The sequence below is a fragment of the Canis lupus genome, chromosome X, assembly GCF_011100685.1.
Source record: "Canis lupus familiaris isolate Mischka breed German Shepherd chromosome X, alternate assembly UU_Cfam_GSD_1.0, whole genome shotgun sequence".
NCBI classification, from domain to species: Eukaryota; Metazoa; Chordata; class Mammalia; order Carnivora; family Canidae; genus Canis; species Canis lupus.
The window spans coordinates 54,350,077-54,371,117 of NC_049260.1; the positions used below are offsets into that span (position 1 = coordinate 54,350,077).

At 37.5% G+C, this 21,041-nt stretch overlaps 1 protein-coding gene and 1 pseudogene across 1 annotated transcript in view; both read left to right on the forward strand.

Moving 5' to 3' along the window:
* Positions 1 to 21,041, forward strand: part of EDA (ectodysplasin A) — a 442,092-nt gene that overhangs the window by 82,987 nt on the left and 338,064 nt on the right.
* On the forward strand, positions 15,205 to 15,865 carry LOC102154230 (annotated as a pseudogene).

Below are 21,041 nucleotides of genomic sequence, written 5' to 3' on the forward strand. Positions count from 1 at the left end.
GCTCTAAACCACTGAGCCACCTGGGCTGCCCTTTTGTCTGATTTTGGCATCAAAATAATATTAGCCTCATGAAATGAGTTGGGTAGTGTTATCTCCTCTTTTCTGAAGGAGATTTCATAAAATTGAAATTATTTCTTCTTTAAATGTTTGGCAGAATTTTTAAGTGAATCCAGCTAAGCCCAGAGCTTTCTTTGTCAGGAACTTTTAAATTACAAATTGAATTTTTCTGTTGTTTGTTAGGCTATCTAGATTGCTTATTTCATCTTGGTTGAGGCTTAGTAGTTTGATTTTTGAGGAATTGGCCTGTTTATTCTCAGTTATCAAATTTATGACCATAAAGTTATTTATAGTATTCCTTTATTATCTTTGTAAAGACTGTAGATATTAGTGATATACTCCGTCTCATTTTTGACATTGGTAATTTGCCTTTTTTTACTTTTGTCAGTCTTGCTAGAGTTTTGTCAATTTTTTTTAGATTCAATTTGTTTGATTTTTCTATTTTGTTTTCCTATTTTCAATTTCATTGAATTTGCTCATATCTTTCTTTCTTCCTTTCTGCTTTCCTTAGGTTTATTTTGTGCTTTTTCCCTTTCATTTCTCAAGGCAGGAATATAGGTTATTCATTTGAGACCTTTTTTTATTTCTAATGATAGCATTTAGTGCTGTAAATTTATTTCTCAGAACTGCTTTAGGTGAATTCAATATTTTGCTATGCTGCATATTAATTTTCACTCATTTCTATGTAATTTTGATTTCTTTGATATTTCTTCTTTGACCCATGGATTATATAGAAGCATGTTGTATAATTTCCAGTTATTTAGAAATTTCCCATTGTCTATTATTGATTTCTAGTTTCATTCCATTATGATTAGATAATATAATTATTATGATTTTAATGTCTTTAAATTTTTTTTAATGTCTTTAAATTTGTAGAAGTTTGTTTTATGTGTCAGGATATGGTCTGTTTCATTAGCATGTGAAAAAGATGTGTATTCTATTAAACAACGAGTTCTATATACAGAAATTAGATCCTGTTGGTTGTATTTTTCCTATCTTCTATATCCTTGTTAATTTTCTCTTTTGTAGTTCTATCATTTGCTGAACGTGGAATGTCTAAGTCCTTAACTATAATCCTGAATTTTTCTATTTCTACATTTATTTCTATCAGGCTTTTTTTCATGTATTTTGAAGTTCTGTTGTTTGTTACACACATTCAGAATTGCTACATCTTCCTGGTGGATTGGTCCTTTATTATTATGTAATATCCCTGTTTGTAGTAATTTTGTTCTCTGTGAAATCTACTTTATCTCATTAATATAATCGTTCTTTTTAAAATATACTGTTTGTATGGTTTATCTTTTTCAACCATTTTACTTTCAACTTACTTGTGTTATTGAATCTGAAGTGAGTTTCTTGTAAAGAATATATCATTGCGGGGGCATCTGGCTGGCTCAGTGGTTGAGCATCTGCCTTTGGCTCCGGTCTTGATCCTGAGGTCCTGGGATTGAGTCCCCGCATCAGGCTCCCTCCAGGGAGCCTGCTTCTCCTTCTGCCTATGTCCGTGCCTCTCTGTCTTTGTCTCTCATGTATTTTTAGCTCCTGTGTAAGTCTTTGTTTTTTAATTGGTATATTTAGACCATTTACCTTTAAGGTAATACATTTAATAATGGTGCCTAAGCCTGCCATTTTTAATTTTTTAACTTAAACTTTTACTTAAATTCCAGTTAATGTACAATGTTATATTAGTTTCAGGTATACAGTATAGTGATTCAACAATTCCATACATCACCTGGTGCTCATCATGAGTGCACTCCACATGGATGGAGCTAGAGAATATAATGCTATATGAACTAAGTCAGTAGAGGAAATCTTCCATTTTATTGTCCATTTTATCTGTTTTCTCTTATTCTTCTGTTTTTCTTGTCTTCTCATGGGTTGCTTGAACATTTTTAGCTTGATTTATTTATAATGTCTTTGAGTGCATCTCTTTATATAATTTTTGTAGTGGTTGGTCTGGGTATTACAATATACATATGTCATTAACAGTCTACTGGTAACATTTTACACTTCAAGTGAAATTTAGAAACTTCATTTACTTTTAGGTCTCTTTACCTTCTCCATAGTTAAATATCATTGTCTAAAGTGTCAGATGATCTTATAATTTTTGTTTCAATTACCAAAAAAGATTTTTACAACTTGGGAGAACAAGGATAGTTTACAGTGTTACATATATTTCTGGTCTTTCCATTGCTCCTTTTTCCTTCCTAATGTTCCAGGGTCCCTTCTTTTATCATTTTCTTTGTGAAGGAAAGAAGGACTTCTTTTGGCCAGTCTTTTAGGGTAAGTCTGCTGCAATAAATTGTTGTTTTTTCTTCATCTGAAAATGTGTTATTTCCCTTTCCCTCTTGAAGATAGAAAATTCATGATTGACAGTTGTCTTCTTTCAGAACTTGAAAAATATTGTGACACTTTCTACTAGCTTCTGTGGTTTCAGTATAGAAAACCTTGGTCTTTAGATTGATACTTCCCTATAGGTAATCTGTCATTTCTTTCTTTCTGCTTTCAAGATTTTTTTTTTGGTGTTTAGCTTAAAAATTTTTAATTATAATTTGTCCTGGCATGGATTATTTTTTCTTGAGTTTATCCTGTTTAGAGTTCACTCAATTTTCTGGATGTGTGTCCTTTACTAAATTTTGGAAGTTTCAACCATTATTTCTTCACATATTCTTTCAGCCCCACATCCTTTCACCTGTCTTTCTGGGACTCCAATGATACAAATTTTAGATCTTTTATTTTCCCACAGGTACCTGAGGCCTTGTTCATAACTTTTCAGTCCATGTTTTCCTTGTTGTTCATATAGGGTGAATTCTACTGTTCTGCCATTACTATCCCTTATCATCTCCATTATTCTATTGAGCCATCCAGCAATCTTTTTTGTCCTCTCATTATATTTTTCAGTCCTATAATTTCCATTTGGTTCTTATAATTTCTGCTTCTTTGTTGATGTTTTCTATATTTTCATTTATTTCAAGAAAATTTGTAAATGATTTTTGAAGCATTTTTTGATGGCTGCCTTAAAATAGTGTCAAATAATTTCAACGTCTGATTCAACCCAGCGTTGGCCTTGTCTTTTCTCTTTCAAGTCATTATTTTCTTGTTTCTTGGTTAGAGGAGTGATTTTGTTTTTACTGTATCATATATATAGATATGTATCATATTAGGAGACTCTGGATCCTATTTGTTTTATTTTAACAGCCACATTGTTTAGGTTTAGCATGAAAGTCTTGGCCTACTTTTGTGGGTTCCAATGGTAGCTTGGTTTTCACAGACTTTGTGGTATGATTTTGGTTTGCTTGACTTATCTGGTGCTACTGGGCTCCCACTGGTCCCTGTTGGTGATACCTGATGGGAGAGAAAGGGTTTTCCCGGGCCTACCACTGGATGTCTCTGAGTGAAAAATGGGCACAGTGGGTTTCTCTACCAATGTCCCCTACCCTCACACTGATCCAATGTCTCTGGGCAGGGGAGGAGCTATTGGGTTTGTGAGATAGAGAAGCTTCCTGGAACTGGGGTGTTTCTTGTGACCTGAGTCCTAAGTCTGGTTCTGTCTTCCCTCCCAGTGTCTTTGGGTAGGGGTAGAGTTTTGAGCCCATAGGGACAGAGACTTTCAGACCAGACTGCCTGCAATAGCTAGGTCTTTCTTGTATGCTCTACCTGCCAGCCTCAGTATTTTTATGTGGGCAAGGAGAGTCTCAGGCTTGGTGCAGAGAGAGTGAGTACCTTTTTTGGCTACTTATTTCTGGTGAGGACCTGTGATTTATAAGGAATACATATTCAGTCACCCAGATGACTAAAATATAATTCTCATATACATTTGGTATTCATTTATGGTTCCTGGCTCACAGCTCCCAAAACCCTTGGAATTTCCTGAGTGATAAGAGCAATCATTGGGAGCATCTTTTGTCATAATATTTAGTCTCTTGTCTTTAGTTCCTGAAATTTCTTCAGAGCCATGAAGGTGAAATGGATATCTTGTTATTTATAACAAAGACCTTTCCACCACAACTGGATTTAAGTTAATGAGGTAACTTTTGGAAAGCACCTAGGGGTGAGAGCTGGTTGCCAGGATAACCAACCATGATTAGAGGATTGGAATTTTCAATCCCACCCCTTGATTTCCAGGAAGGAGAGAAGGGCTGGAGGTTGAGTCAGTTACTAATGGACATCGATCTAATCAATCATGCCTATGTAAAGAAACTTCCATAAAAACCCCAAAACAGGGGCACCTGGGTGGCTCAGTCAGTTAAACATCTGCCTTTGGCTCAGGCCATGATCTCAGGGTCCTGGGATCAGGCTCTGCATCACGCTTCCTGCTCAGCAGGAATCTGCTTCTCCCTCTCCCTCTGCCCCCTCTCATGTGTGTGTGCTCTCTCTCTCTCTCAAATAAATAAATACAAAGCAAAAGGGTTCACTGATGTTTTAGGTTGGTGAACACATAGTGATGTGGGGATAATAGCATGCTCAGGGAGGACATAGAAGCTCTGCATCCTCTCCCCATACCTTGCCCTGTGCATCTCTTCCATCTGGCTGTTCCTGGGTTATAACCTTTTAAAATAAAGCAGTAATCTAGTGAGTAAAATGCTTCTCTGAGTTCTTTGAACTTCTAGCAAATTAATCAAACCCAAGGAGAGAGAGGGTCACTAGAACCTCTGGCCTGTTGGTCAGAAGCACAAGTGACAACCTGAACTTGTGATTTGCATCTGAAGTGAGGAAAGGGGCAGTCTCCTGAGACAGAAACCTGAACCTGTGGGATCTAATGCTATCTCTGGGTAGATAGTGTCAGACTTAAGTTGAATTCGAATTCTCCAACAGGCTCCTGGTGTTGGAAAATTGTTGATATAAAAACACCCTCCTTCCCTACATGTTAGAATTAGGTCCAGAACCCCTTTAGCTCCCAACTGATTCTGTGTAGTGTTGATGTTGGGCTTGCCTAATGTTTTTAAGTGTACTCCTGTTTGATTCAGGAAGGAATGAGTCTACCTGGGCTGATCTCTTCCTAGAGTGGAGGATATGGAAACATTGGGTCTGAATGGCCTTTCTCTGTTGGGTGCAGGTATGCAAGACATCCTGGTATACTGTTCTCTAGTTCTGGAGCCCCACAACTGTTCAGTTTATTCTTACCACCTTTCAGAGTTCTTTTTTTTTTTTGTACCATGTCCAGGTTTTATTCTTGTGTTTAGCTAGGAGAAGTAGGGAAAAATACCATTCTACTCATACCAGAAGTCTTTTTCTGTAATAATGTGTTCCATTCAACTTGCTTAGAATTGAGATTAAATTCACCAGTTTACAAACATGACTATCTTTTTCTTTTCTTTTCTTTTTTGAAAATCAAGACTACATTTGCCTCTCTCCAGAATTCTCTCCCTCTCTTAATATGCACAATTCTGTCTAGACAGCAGTTTGAAAATCTTAGCCCAAGGTCTTTCCGGTATCCCGGAATGTGATTATTCTAGGACAACTGCTTCTTAATCTCTTCTCGTGTCTCTGTTTTCATTTTTTTCTACTAATATTTTAAGTACGCTTAATTGGTCTTCCAATTTTCTTAGAGGATACATGGATATAAGGAGGGATTTTTTTTCCCTTTCTCTGTGTCACTTAACATTACATTTCTTTTTATTTCTGATGGCAATTTGAAATAACCATTTCTTATGCTCAGAGTATATCTCTTTCTAAGACTCAGGTTATTCTGAACCTTAGCTTTTTTAGTGTTTTGCCAGCTTGAGACTTGTGTTTGAATATTACCTCTACTTTTTTCTAGATGTGTGATTTGAGATTTGTTATTTAACCTCTGAGCTTTCATTTCCTCATCTGTAAAGTAATGCTACTAATAATAGGAACAACAACAATCCTATAGGATTGTTCTGAGGATTAAATGAGATAATACACTTTAAGCATGTAGCATAGTTCCTAACAGAGTAAATACTAAACAAATGCTATTGCTCTTGTTATATATTTTTAAAATCTAAGATTATAAGGAACTTTTATAGCTCTTTTGATACTTATTATTTTCTCCTTCTTTGCAGTTTTATAGTCAGAATTTCATTTTTGAAAGCCTTTCAGAGAGCCTATGTAAATTAAGTTCTCAGGGAATGAGATTGCATATCCTTTTAATTGTGAAATTTCATCTAATTTAATTACAACTTGCATTCTTATGCTAGTACTGTGATGGTCCTCTTACTTGAGTAGTAAATGCAAATATTTCATAGCTCTGTCTCCATGCATTTGATGTGTAGGTGTTAAATTAGCCTTTCTGGTTAACCATCCATAAACATTTCAAAATACATACCTCATGTGAGTACCCAGCTTGCTTTTACATGCTACAAAAATTCGTGCTCGTTAGACGTTTCACATTATCATATGTCCTACCAGTATTTCTTGCTGTATTTTAAAAGAAGTTTATGGTTGTAGTATATTTTCATACTTCTCTGGTGAAGTATGAAGTTTATCAGACACTTAATTTGAGCTCTCTGAACAAGAATCATATCTAATTTTATATTTTATTCAGTGTCTATTGTAATTCAGGTGTTTCTAAATGATGTAGCAATTGTAAAAAGGTCAACAAATTGACATTATTATGAGTGTATTCTAATTAACCTGATTTTTCCATTGTGTTTTTCCCCTGAGTTAAAGTTGGTAATTATTTTAATCTTGATAAATTCCTTAGGTATCATATTTGATAGCTATAATTCTGGAACCTCCCAAAACTATCTTAATTAGAGGCATGTTGGAATGTGTTTGAAATTTTTCTGCTGCAGTTCAATTACTTAGGAGCAGTATTATGTAATCTTAAAGATGTGAGTTTTCTTCAGGGATTCAACTTTCCTGCTTTCTTCCACCTATATTTTTAGCTCTCCACCTCCTCCCCTGGCAAGAATAGGAATCCAAATTGTGGTTAGTCTTTTGGAGATGGTTGGAACTATGGTCTAGCTAACTCCAACCTTTGACTGTTTTAGATTGTTTTTGAGGGCCAGCACTGGTATTATGGCCAAATTCTAACTTGCGTATTTAGATTCTGGTATCAGAAATCTAATTGAAATGGCACAAGTTCTAGTGTTTTCCTTCTTGCTATCGTGAAATGGTGGTATGCAGTGGCAATGTACTATGCTTTCTCAGTGCTGTTTCATTGGTAAATGATTGGTAGATATAATTTGTTTAAATGCTTGTAGAGTGTTGTTGAGGCCTTTGTGGGGAATAAAGGATTTACTAGTAGTTGTTGGGTATGCTTATGTTAAGTTACAGAATTGTAACTTGCCAGCAAAAATATAGATTAAGCCCTTGGGCCTGAAATGAGGATGAGCCCTCTCTGTGCTTTCATGGCCCACTTCTCTCTTTCCTCATCTCTTCCTTTAGCCCAATCCATGACTTTGCTTTTCTTAGAGAAACATAATCTGGCTTCTTCTTTGTTCAGGATCCTCTTACTTCGACTGTTTTCACATTCATTTCCACGTTTCTGGAAAAATGCCCTCTCCTTTGTCTGCCAAACCCTTTTTGCTGCCGTCAGCCTGTGAGAGCTAGAAATCACATCTTCTTCATTAAACTCTGTTGACCTGAGTGTCACAGAAGTGACGGCACCCTGAGGCATAAATCATGTAAACACTTTTTCTTGTCAATTTATGCAGATGTTTGGTGTTTTTATACTGCTGTCTTGGTATCTTTGGGGGATAGTTATCTGTGTTGTCTGGTATCTTAGATTTTTAAATCCAAGGGGAAACTCCTATCAGACTTAATTGGGTATTTAGCCTCACAAGTAAGTAGGCATTAATAGATTGCTGTTTGATGGCAATGTCATTAAGGGCAATAGTTGACAAATAGCCTCTGAAAAATTAGAACTCTTGTTGTTGCTTGTTGAACTTTCTAATAGGTAACTGAGCTTATATGCTCAGGAATCATTTCAGTTCTTAGCTACGTAGTATTTACTACAGTGTTTCAGAATTTTTTTTTCTTATAAACTAGTCAGGTGACTCAGACTTTATTGCTTAGTAATCCTACTACATTGCTTAAGCATGATAATGCTGCCTTTGAATTTATAAGCCATTGACTAAAGAAGTCTTAAATTTCTGTTGTTGAGTTCTCTATGAATCTGACTGAACATGTGGTAGATTTCTACTTCTGGGTATTTCATTATCCATAAACTACCTAAATAATAACTTTTAGGGCAGAGACAGAGCCCTCCACAATCAGAAATCTGCCTACATTACCTCCTTTATGTTCTACCACACCCTATCACTCATCTGGTTCCAACAGTACCAAACTGATTGTAGTTTCCCCATGTGTACTGCCATACCTTTACTCAAATGTTACCTCCTCTTGAAGTACCTTTCTTCTCTTGCTCCCACTCCTTAATAACCTGGCATATTCTTGACCTACCTCATATATCTTCTATTCTGTGATAACTGATTCCTGCAACCAGATGAAGATAGTTACTTTCATTTCTTCTTTATAGTATCTTCTGTACACCTCTAGTTGTAAACACTTCAGCATTGTATTTTCACTATTTATGTTGGTAGTCTTACCCCCACTGATTTTACTGTGAATTTCTTAAAGACAGGACTTTTTGTTTTCCCAGAGTTTTTTTTTAATTTTTATTTATTTATGATAGTCACACAGAGAGAGAGAGAGAGGCAGAGACATAGGCAGAGGGAGAAGCAGGCTCCATGCACTGGGAACCCGACGTGGGATTCGAACCCGGGTCTCCGGGATCGCGCCCTGGGCCAAAGGCAGGCGCCAAACCGCTGCGCCACCCAGGGATCCCTGTTTTCCCAGAGTTATCGACACCTACCATGTGCTTATTAATACATGTTGGAATGAGGAGATGAACCAAGGACAAGCATTTCAATGGAATTAGAAACCATGGATATGGGAACTTGTGCTTTTGGCTTTGAAAAACTAAATTGTATCAGGCTAAATATCCCTCAAGAAGAACTAGAAAAGCTGGATAAAATTATAAAATAGTTGTTTGAAAGCATCAGAAAGCTACCAAAGCAACTAGAATTCTAAATCCCAGAGAAGAGAGATGTACTGAGGTAAGCCCAACATTCTGAGTGACATTTCCTTTGAAGGCATTTGCCAATATAAGTGGTATAGGTAGAGAGACTGAGAAGCCAATCTGAAAGTAATAATTAAGAGACAAAAAGGATGAGCAGAGGTTTTAGCATCTCACAGAGCTTAGAGACAAAAATTGGAGTTCAGGGCTATCATAATGAAGACTTTGAGGGCCTAAGATGCCATAGATAGAAATTACAATAAATTTAGTCCAATATTTTACACTGCCTTTCTCTTGTGTCATTTGCTGATTTCTAGGTGGCATAGGGCAAAGGATTTGAGAAATTAAGCAGAAAGGGACATATCTGAGTAGCTAAGCAGGGCTTTCAGCAAGTTTCACAGTGCTGGAGAGTCAGAAATTGGAGTTTAGAGCCTGCCAAAGAGCAGGGACACTGGTAATTACCTCAGGTTTTCATTTGGGATCCCCAAAGGGCTAAACTCCAGGAGAAAGGATAAACTATAAAAATGCCATTCCTCACAAAGAGTAAAGCATAGCTTTGAATCAGCTCAATCTCATGCAGGATTAATGTGTTCTGTCCTTCACCACCTGGCAGGAACAAAAGTAAATCTTCTCTGAAGGAAGATAATATCATCCAGATCTTCTCCAACTTTTAATATGCAGTGTCTGGCATTTAATCAAAAATTACTAGGCTTATCAGTATGAGTTTTCTAGGACTGCCATAACAAAGTACTACAGACTGGGTGGCTTAAACAACAGAGGTTTATTGTCTCCCAGTTTTTGCATGCTAGAACCTTAGTGAAGGATTTATTCCAAATGTCTTTCATTGGCTTGTAGATGGTCACCTTTTACCTATGTCTCTTCACACTGTCTCCCTTCTATGTGTATCTCTTTGTGCAAATTTACTCCTTTTTATAATAATACAATGACCTCGCTTTAATGTGATTACTTCTATAAAGACTCTCCAAATAAGGTCATATTCTGTGATTTTCTAGGTCAGTAGAAAATATTTAGACTGAAGAAACAAGAGGAAAAAAGGCAAAAAATACAAAAAAAAACCACCAACCCCCCCCCAAAAAAAACACAAACCATATCAACAATTCCTTGGCTTCATTTTAGTGTACTTGTTGGGAAGCCATGAAAATGTCAACTCAGCCTGTATAGTGAATAATAGATTTACAGTCATACAGACTTGGGTTAGAATCCTAGCTCTACCTCTAACTCTTTTACTATGTGGTGTTGGATTAATGATTCTCTGAGCCACAATTTCTTTATCTGTAAAAGAGGGACAATAAAACCTACCTGACAAGATTGTTGTGAGAATTAAATGAGATAATACATGTGAAAGTGCTTTGTAAATGCAGGACCACACATATGACAACATTTGCTCTTTATTGAGCATATTATATAACACTTTGGGAAATTTCTACTGTTCTGAGCAGAAGTCTACAGATGACTTATTTTCTAGAATCAATATCTGCCTTAAAAACACTTCAGAGTAAAGCTTATTCCATCTGTTGTACATACGTGGTGAAAAAAGAGTGATGTTTGCTATGCTATGCCTTACTCCATCAGGTCTCATTTTATCATCTTTGTGAAAGGTTGATTCTGCTTAAGATTACTGAGATTTTCTGTTTTTTTTTTCCTAGTCCTAAAACAGTTTATAGAAATATATCTTGTTTTAGTATGTTAAAGAATTTTTATTTGTATTTCATCTGTCAACTTATATTTTTGTTTTATTGCTATTTCTAATCTCTTAAATTATACAGTTAACTCAGTAAACATCTGTTAATATACTATGTGCCAGGCACTGTGCTAAGTGCTTATGATAAAAGATGAATAATATATATAGTGGGGAAGTTAGATACATAAATACTTTTGATATAGTAAGATGAGTGCTATGGGGGAGGCATGTAAGCATAGAAAAGAGGTCACCTCTGCATGTGGTGACACTGAGAAGTTGACATTTGAGTTACGTTTCTAATGATTGGTAAAAAAAAAAACCTTGTTGAGCATTTCAGATAGAGGAAATAGTATGCACAGGGGAATTGAATGATTTGATGTATTCAGGGATCAAATGTAATTTGGCATGGCTAGGGTATAGGATGTAAGGCAAGAGAGGGACATGAGTGAAAGATTCAGCTGGAAAATTTTGCAGGTCCTTCAAGAGAAAAAGGAAAGGGATAATAAGGGTTTTAAGCAGGGGAGTTAAATACATTTCCATATCAGCAGTGGACTGGAGATAGGTGAGGAGAAAGGTCAAGAGATGAGTTAGGAGGCTGGTACAAAATCCCAAGTGATAAATTATGAAGGCCTCTAAACTAGGGCAGTGGCAGTGGAGATGGAAAGAAGAGCACAGATTTGAGAGGTGTGACAGAGCCATGCCTCTTGGTATAGAGGTTTCTCCTCACAATGGAGTGGATAGTTTGTCTCTATTATTTCTCTTTCTAGTAAACTATAGAGTACCCCCCCTTGTATGAGGATTTATTGAAGGAACCAGAGCAAATAGAGAGTGTAGCTGAATATATACCAGCTAAAGAAAAATGAATCCAACAGTAGGAATTTATGTGGAGGTGCTAGGATTTGGTAAAGTCAGTCACTGGATATGGGTCAGTTTGGTCAGAAAGAATATCCTTGGATGACTATTTCCTGGCCTCTTTTATCTCATTAAATCTTCATTGCATCTTTCCTTTTTACTCTTAGTTCCACATTTCTCCTTTCACTAAGAAAAGATAAGGCATCAGTTGTGAACCTCCAAAAGTTCCTACTCCTACACTTACCTACTTGCATCTGTGCCTGTTTTCTCTATCTTCTTTCCTGTTACTATAGATAAATTGTTTATGCTTTTATACAAAATCAACCCCTCCACTTATGCACTAGATTCCATCATCTCTTGCCTACAAAAGGACATTACTCCAACGTTTATACCCTAGGTCTCCTCTTTCTCTCACACTCCACAGCCACAGAATTTTAAATATATCCAAGCTGCTCCTCATCCTTTCCACTGCTACCAACCTGATATAAACCATTACCTCCGAACTAGATTATTTCAATACCCTCATAACTGATTTTTCTGCTTCCACCCTTGTATCTTTTTAAATTCTAATCTCCATACAACATCCATATGCTCCTTTTAAAAGATAAGTCGAATCAAGTTGCTCTTCTGCTCCCATTGGCTTCTTATCTAAATGGTCCTCAATATGGCTTACATAAAGCTACCTTTTGGACCACATCTTCTACCATTCCACCCCTTACTCTTAGTACCAAACATGCCAAGTATTCCTTGGGGTCTCTGCACTTTCTGATCCCTCTGTCTGAAATGTCTTTCTCCACCTCCACAGATAGGCACTATATGGTTTTCTCCCTTTTCTCATCACAAATATCCTTCCAGATAACCCTTTATAGCACACAAAAATCTCCTGCACACCATCCTTGTTTAATGTCCCTTCCTGCTTAATTTTCCTTCATATCATTTATCTACTACTTTACATTGTTTTCATTTATTTGTTTAGTGCATATTCTCCCCTTAAAATGACATAGTTCTTTGAGACAGGGGATTTTGTTTTGTTTGCTGCTGTATCCACAGTACCTAGATGTATTAGGTGCTTTATAAATATTTCTGAATGAGTAAATGAATTAGTGAATCAGGAGGGGAAGAGTCTTGAGGAATATTTTCAAAGCAAGAAGGGATATTACTTGATGGAAAAGAGGAAGAAGGGCATTCCAGACAGAGGCAGTATCATTTACTAAGATAAGACTGTAAGAATGAGCTCTTGAGGTCTGGGAGATAGAAAACATTGTCTTTTACTACTATGAAATGGCTGTTAAGATGTGACTGGGAGTAGGTAGCGTTATCTTATTGCTTTTTAAATCCTATCTGGTCTTCAAATCCTGAAACTATACCTCTCTGGGGCCTCATTTGACACTACAAGTTTTACTTTCACAACTATACAATTATTTGGAGGCAAGAATTTTAGTTAGTCCTGCCTTAAAATGTGTGTGTGTGTGTGTGTGTGTGTGTGTGTGTGTGTGTGTGTAACGTTGGAAAGGGAAGGAGTGTTGTGAGTGCTTTAGTAAAAGAACGTGTCTGTGTTTTACGACTTTTGATCAGTGGACCATGAAAAATATTTATGAACTTAACCTACTCACTTTATTGCTTTATGTAAGGTAATGCATTTGAACATGTATAAACTCTCAGACATAAATTTTCTGCTTTTTATCCTGTAAGATAGTCATATATGTCAAACCTCATCAAATTATTCATTTAAATTGGTAGAACGTTCATTATAATTTAATTCTTCTATAAATATTTAGTAAAACTTGCCAGTAAAACCATGCCAACCTGGTGTTTTCTTTGTTGGGAGGTTTATAACTATAAGTTAAATTTATTTAGTTGATATAGAACTGTTCAAGTTACCTACTTCTTTTTGAATGGCTTTTATTATTTGGAATCTTTCAGACAATTGGTCTAATCCAACTCCATGTCAAATTTATAGAGTTATTCATAGTATCCCCTTTTTGTATTTTTAATGTCTGCAGGGTTGTTTTGTTAGCCCACTTTCATTTCTCATGTTGGCAGTTTGTTTCCTCTTTTTTTTTTCTTGGTTTGTATAGCTAGAGGTTTATCAATTATATTCATCCTTTTAAAGAGTCAACTTTTTATTTCATCTGCTTTTCTTTTTTTCTTTTTTTTGTCTGCTTTTCTTAATTAAAAATATCATTGAGGCACCTGGGTGATACAGGTGGTTAAGTGTTGGACTCGGGGGATCCCTGGGTGGCGCAGCAGTTTGGCACCTGCCTTTGGCCCAGGGTGCGATCCTGGAGACCCGGGATTGAATCCCACGTCGGGCTTCCGGTGCATGGAGCCTGCTTCTCCCTCTGCCTGTGTCTCTGCCTCTCTCTCTCTCTCTGTGACTATCATAAATAAATTATAAAAAAAAGTGTTGGACTCAGGTTTTGGCTCAGGTCAGGATCTCAGGGTCATGAGATTAAGCCCTGCATTGTGCTCCATGCTCAGTGCAGAGTCTGCTTGAGATTCTCCCTCCTACTCCCTCTGCCCCCTCCCACCTCTGCCTGCTTGTTCTCTCTGTCTCTCTCTCAAATAAATAAATCTTTTAAAAAAAAATCATTGATTTGTCAATGGAATTGAATTGAGATCCCAGAAGTATACCCATGCTTATATGGGCAATTACTATACAACAAAGGAGGCAAGAATATCCAACGAGAAAAAGAGTCTATTCAGTAAATGGTGCTGGGAAAACTGGACAGCTACATTTCAAAAAATGAACCTCAAAATGGATTAAGGACCTAAATGTGAGACCTGAAACCATAAAACTCCTTAGAAGAAAAAACAGGCAGTAACGTCTTTGACATCAGCCCTAGCAACATTTTTCTAGACGTGTTTGCTCAAGCAGGGGAAACCAAAGCAAAAATAAACTGTTGGGACTATACCAAAATAAAAAGGTTTTGTGCAGCAAAGGAAACCATCAACAAAATGAAAAGGAAACCTATTCAATGGGAAAAGATACCTAGAAATGATATATCTAAAAAGGCATTAATATCCAAAGTATATAAAGAACTTATACAACTCAACACACAAAAAAACCCCAAATAATCTGATTAAAAAATGGATAGAGGGCCTGAACGGACACTTTTCTAAAGAAGACATGGAGATTGCAAACAGACACAAAAGATGTTCATCACTAATCATCAGGGAAATGCAAATCAAAATCATGAGATACAACCTTACACCTGTCAAAATGGCTAGTACCCAAAAGACAATAAATAAGTTTTGGCAAGGATGTGGAGAAAAAGGAACCCTCATGCACAGATGGTAGAAATGCACATTGGTGCAGCCACTGTGAAAAACAGTATGAAGTTTATTCAAAAAATTAAAAATAAAATTATCATATAATCCAGTAGTTCCATTACTAGGTATTTGCCCAAAGAAAATGAAAATATGAATTCAAAAAGATATAGGCACTTCTATGTTTATTGCAGCATTATTTATAATAGACAAGTGTCCATGTATAGATGAATGGATAAAGATGTTGGGGTAATAAGGCCAGAGCTGTGGGTGCTTTTTCTGCCTGAGGTATCTCAGATTCATCCTTAAGGAACAGAGAAATTAATACCCCAAAATATCAAAGAGACCATCTTATGCCCCACCTCCCAACCCAGCTCCTGCAAACAAATGCTCAGCATACCATCCATACAGTCATCTCACATATAACTACAGGCTGGGAGGTAACCCAGGCACCAAGGCAGGTCATGGCATCCTCTAGTATTATGATTCCAAAACCCCCAAAGCCACCAGATAAGTCACTGATGCCCTACCTGAGGTACAGCAGAAAAGTCTGGGACAAAGTAAAAGCCTCCAATCCTCACCTAAATTTGTGGGAGATTGGCAAGTTTATTGGTAGCATTTGGCAAGATCTCACTAATGAAGAAAAACAAGACGATTTAAATAAAGATGAAGCAGAAAAGATAGAGTACAATTAATCTATGAAGGCCTATCATAATTCCCCCACATACCTTGCTTACATATATGCAAAGTCATGCAGAAGCTGCTCTAGAGGAAGAAAGTCTAAGAGACAGACTTGCATGGAGAAAAGAGAACTTTACATGAATATTCAGCCTGCTGAAGATCCAGGTGATTACAGTAATGGCTTTTCAGTGAAGCATACAGCCACAACTCATTTCCAGAGAAACCACCACCTCATCAGTGAAATCCTTAGTGAGAGTGTGGTGCCAGACTTTGAGTCAATTGTCACAACAGCTAGAATGCGGGTCTTCGAAGGATAGGCACTTATTGTGTGAGCACTGGGTGTTTTATGTAAGTGTTGAATCAGTATGTTGTACACCTGAAACTAATATTATAATGTATGTTAACTGAAATTTAAATAAAAACTTAAATAATGTTTTTTTGAGTTTTAATGGTGTTATGTGGTTGTTTTATTAATATTTTTCTTGTCCATATCATACCATCAAAGGCTTTTGGAATATTTAGCATCATGAACCAAATGGCACCATCACCTTTTTTATGCCATTGTGAAGATAGTACTTTTCTTTGGGTTTTATTTCTATTCTTTTTTTTTTAAATTTTTTATTGGTGTTCAATTTACTAACATACAGAATAACCCCCAGTGCCCGTCACCCATTCACTCCCACCCCCCGCCCTCCTCCCCTTCTACCACCCCTAGTTCGTTTCCCAGAGTTAGCAGTCTTTACGTTCTGTCTCCCTTTCTGATATTTCCCACACATTTCTTCTCCCTTCCCTTATATTCCCTTTCACTATTATTTATATTCCCCAAATGAATGAGAACATATAATGTTTGTCCTTCTCCGACTGACTTACTTCACTCAGCATAATACCCTCCAGTTCCATCCACGTTGAAGCAAATGGTGGGTATTTGTCATTTCTAATAGCTGAGTAATATTCCATTGTATACATAAACCACATCTTCTTGATCCATTCATCTTTCGTTGGACACCGAGGCTCCTTCCACAGTTTGGCTATCGTGGCCATTGCTGCTAGAAACATCGGGGTGCAGGTGTCCCGGCGTTTCACTGCATCTGTATCTTTGGGGTAAATCCCCAGCAGTGCAGTTGCTGGGTCGTAGGGCAGGTCTATTTTTAACTCTTTGAGGAACCTCCACACAGTTTTCCAGAGTGGCTGCACCAGTTCACATTCCCACCAACAGTGTAAGAGGGTTCCCTTTTCTCCGCATCCCCTCCAACATTTGTTGTTTCCTACCTTGTTAATTTGCCCCATTCTCACCGGTGTGAGGTGGTATCTCATTGCGGTTTTGATTTGTATTTCCCTGATGGCAAGTGATGCAGAGCATTTTCTCATATGCATGTTGGCCATGTCTATGTCTTCCTCTGTGAGATTTCTCTTCATGTCTTTTGCCCATTTCATGATTGGATTGTTTGTTTCTTTGGTGTTGAGTTTAATAAGTTCTTTATAGATCTTGGAAACTAGCCCTTTATCTGATAGGTCATTTGCAAATATCTTCTCCCATTCTGTAGGTTGTCTTTTAGTTTTGTTGACTGTATCCTTTGCTGTGCAAAAGCTTCTTATCTTGATGAAGTCCCAATAGTTCATTTTTGCTTTTGTTTCTTTTGCCTTCGTGGATGTATCTTGCAAGAAGTTACTGTGGCCAAGTTCAAAAAGGGTGTTGCCTGTGTTCTTCTCTAGGATTTTGATGGAATCTTGTCTCACATTTAGATCTTTCATCCATTTTGAGTTTATCTTTGTGTATGGTGCAAGAGAGTGGTCTAGTTTCATTCTTCTGCATGTGGATGTCCAATTTTCCCAGCACCATTTATTGAAGAGACTGTCTTTCTTCCAATGGATAGTCTTTCCTCCTTTATCGAATATTAGTTGACCATAAAGTTCAGGGTCCACTTCTGGGTTCTCTATTCTGTTCCACTGATCTATGTGTCTGTTTTTGTGCCAGTACCACACTGTCTTGATGACCATAGCTTTGTAGTACAACCTGAAATCTGGCATTGTGATGCCCCCAGATATGGTTTTCTTTTTTAAAATTCCCCTGGCTATTCGGGGTCTTTTCTGATTCCACACAAATCTTAAAATAATTTGTTCTAACTCTCTGAAGAAAGTCCATGGTATTTTGATAGGGATTGCATTAAACGTGTATACTGCCCTGGGTAACATTGACATTTTCACAATATTAATTCTGCCAATCCATGAGCATGGAATATTTTTCCATCTCTTTGTGTCTTCCTCAATTTCTTTCAGAAGTGTTCTATAGTTTTGAGGGTATAGATCCTTTACATCTTTGGTTAGGTTTATTCCTAGGTATCTTATGCTTTTGGGTGCAATTGTAAATGGGATTGACTCCTTCATATCTCTTTCTTCAGTCTCATTGTTAGTGTATAGAAATGCCACTGATTTCTGGGCATTGATTTTGTATCCTGCCATGCTACCGAATTGCTGTATGAGTTCTAGCAATCTTGGGGTGGAGTCTTTTGGGTTTTCCATGTAGAGTATCATGCCATTGGCGAAGAGGGAGAGTTTGACTTCTTCTTTGCCAATTTGAATGCCTTTAATGTATTTTTGTTGTCTGATTGCTGAGGCTAGGACTTCCAGTACTATGTTGAATAACAGTGGTGAGAGTGGACATCCCTGTCTTGTTCCTGATTTTAGGGGAAAGGCTCCTAGTGCTTCCCCATTGAGAATGATATTTGCTGTGGGCTTTTCATAGATGGCTTTTAAGATGTCGAGGAATGTTCCCTCTATCCCTACACTCTGAAGAGTTTTGATCAGAAATGGATGCTGTATTTTGTCAAATGCTTTCTCTGCATCTAATGAGAGGATCATATGGTTCTTGGTTTTTCTCTTGCTGATATGATGAATCACATTGATTGTTTTACGGGTGTTGAACCAGCCTTGTGTCCCGGGGATAAATCCTACTTGGTCATGGTGAATAATTTTCTTTTTTTTTTTCTTTTTTTTTAAATTTTTAAAATTTATTTATGATAGTCACACACACAGAAAGAGAGAGAGGCAGAGACACAGGCAGAGGGAGAAGAAGGCTCCATGCACCGGGAGCCCAACGTGGGATTCGATCCCGGGTCTCCAGGATCGCGCCCTGGGCCAAAGGCAGGCGCCTAACTGCTGCGCCACCCAGGGATCCCTGAATAATTTTCTTAATGTACTGTTGGATCCTATTGGCTAGTATCTTGTTGAGAATTTTTGCATCCATGTTCATCAGGGATATTGGTCTGTAATTCTCCTTTTTGGTGGGGTCTTTGTCTGGTTTTGGAATTAAGGTGATGCTGGCCTCATAGAACGAATTTGGAAGTACTCCATCTCTTTCTATCTTTCCAAACAGCTTTAGGAGAATAGGTATGGTTTCTTCTTTAAACGTTTGATAAAATTCCCCTGGGAAGCCATCTGGCCCTGGACTCTTCTACTGAAAGACAGAGTTTAAGTTAATTTAGAAAATGCCCACTTCTTTTAGAGTTATCCTTTGATGCTGCACAATCTATTCTTACAAATGCCTTTCTACAGCTCACCGGGGTGCTTTCCAAAGCGATAGCCATAAACCTCCCAGTTTCCATCAACAACTTACTGAAAGTCCCCTTTCCTGTATACTTCCACAAAGACTAGCTTCTTGAAAACATGATCATGTATGAATATGTATTTGTTAGTTTACCCTTTTTAATTTAAATTCAATTAGCCAACATATAGTACATACTTAGTTTCAGATGTAGTTGTTCGATAACTTATCAGTTGAATATATAACACCCAGTGCTCAGCACATCACATGCCCTTCTTTTTTTTTCCACATGCCCTTCTTAATGCCCATCACCAAATTACCCTCCCCACTCCCTTCCAGCAACTTTCAGTTTGTGTCCTATAGTTAAGAGTCTCTCATGGTTTTTCTCCCTCTCTGATGACTTCCCATTCAGTTTTCCTTCAGTTACCATATGATCCTCTGCACTGTTTCTTATATTTCACATGTAAGTGAAACCATATGATAATTATCTTTCACTGATTGACTTATTTCACTCAACATAATACCCTTCAGTTTAATCCATATCGCTGTAAATGGTATTCGTCCTTTCTGATGGCTAATATTCCATTGTGTGTGTGTGTATGTATGTGTGTGTATGCATGCCACATCTTCTTTATTCATCTGTCGATGGATATCTTGCTTCTTTCCACAGTTGGACTATTTTGGACATTGCTGCTATGAACATTGGGACAATTTCTTCAATAAATGGTGCTGGGAAAATTGGACAGCCACATGCAGAAGAATGAAACTGGACCATTTTCTTACACCATACACAAAGATAAACTCAAAATGGATGAAAGACCTAAATGTGAGACAGGAATCCATCAAAATCCTAGAGGAGAACATAGGCAGCAAACTCTATGACCTCAGCCAAAGCAATGTCTTGCTAGACACACCTTTTTAAAATTTTTTTAAATTTATTTTTTATTGGTGTTCAATTTGCCAATATATAGAATAACACCCAGTGCTCATCCCATCAAGTGCCCACCTCAGTGCCCGTCACCCAGTCACCCCCACCCCCCGCCCACCTCCCCTTCCAACATCCCTAGTTCGTTTCCCAGAGTTAGGAGTCTCTCATGTTCTGTCTCCCTTTCTGATATTTCCCACTCATTTTTTTCTCCTTTCCCCTTTATTCCCTTTCACTATTTTTTATATTCCCCAAATGAATGAGAACATATAATGTTTGTCCTTCTCCGATTGACTTAACTTCACTCAGCATAATACCCTCTTGTTCCATCCACGTCGAAGCAAATGGTGGGTATTTGTCATTTCTAATCGCTGAGTAATATACCATTGTATACATAGACCACATCTTCTTTATCCATTCATCTTTCGATGGACACCGAGGCTCCTTCCATAGTTTGGCTATTGTGGACATTGCTGCTGTAAGATCGGGGTCCAGGTGTCCCGGCGTTTCATTGCATCCGTATCTTTGGGGTAAATCCCCAACAGTGCAATTGCTGGGTCGTAGGGCAGATCTATTTTTAATTCTTTGAGGAACCTCCACACAGTTTTCCAGAGTGGCTGCACCAGTTCACATTCCCAGCAACAGTGCAAGAGGGTTCCCCTTTCTCCACATCCTCTCCAACATTTGTAGTTTCCTGCCTTGTTAATTTTCCCCATTCTCACTGGTGTGAGGTGGTATCTCATTGTGGTTTTGATTTGTATTTCCCTGATGGCAAGTGATGCGGAGCCTTTCCTCATGTGCTTGTTGGCCATGTCTGTGTCTTCCTTTCTGAGATTTCTGTTCATGTCTTTTGCCCATTTCATGATTGGATTGTTTGTTTCTTTGCTGTTGAGTTTAAGAAGTTCTTTATAGATCTTGGAAACTAACCCTTTATCTGATAGGTCATTTGCAAATATCTTCTCCCATTCTGTAGCTTGTCTTTGAGTTTTGTTGATGGTATCCTTTGGTGTGCAAAAGCTTCTTATCT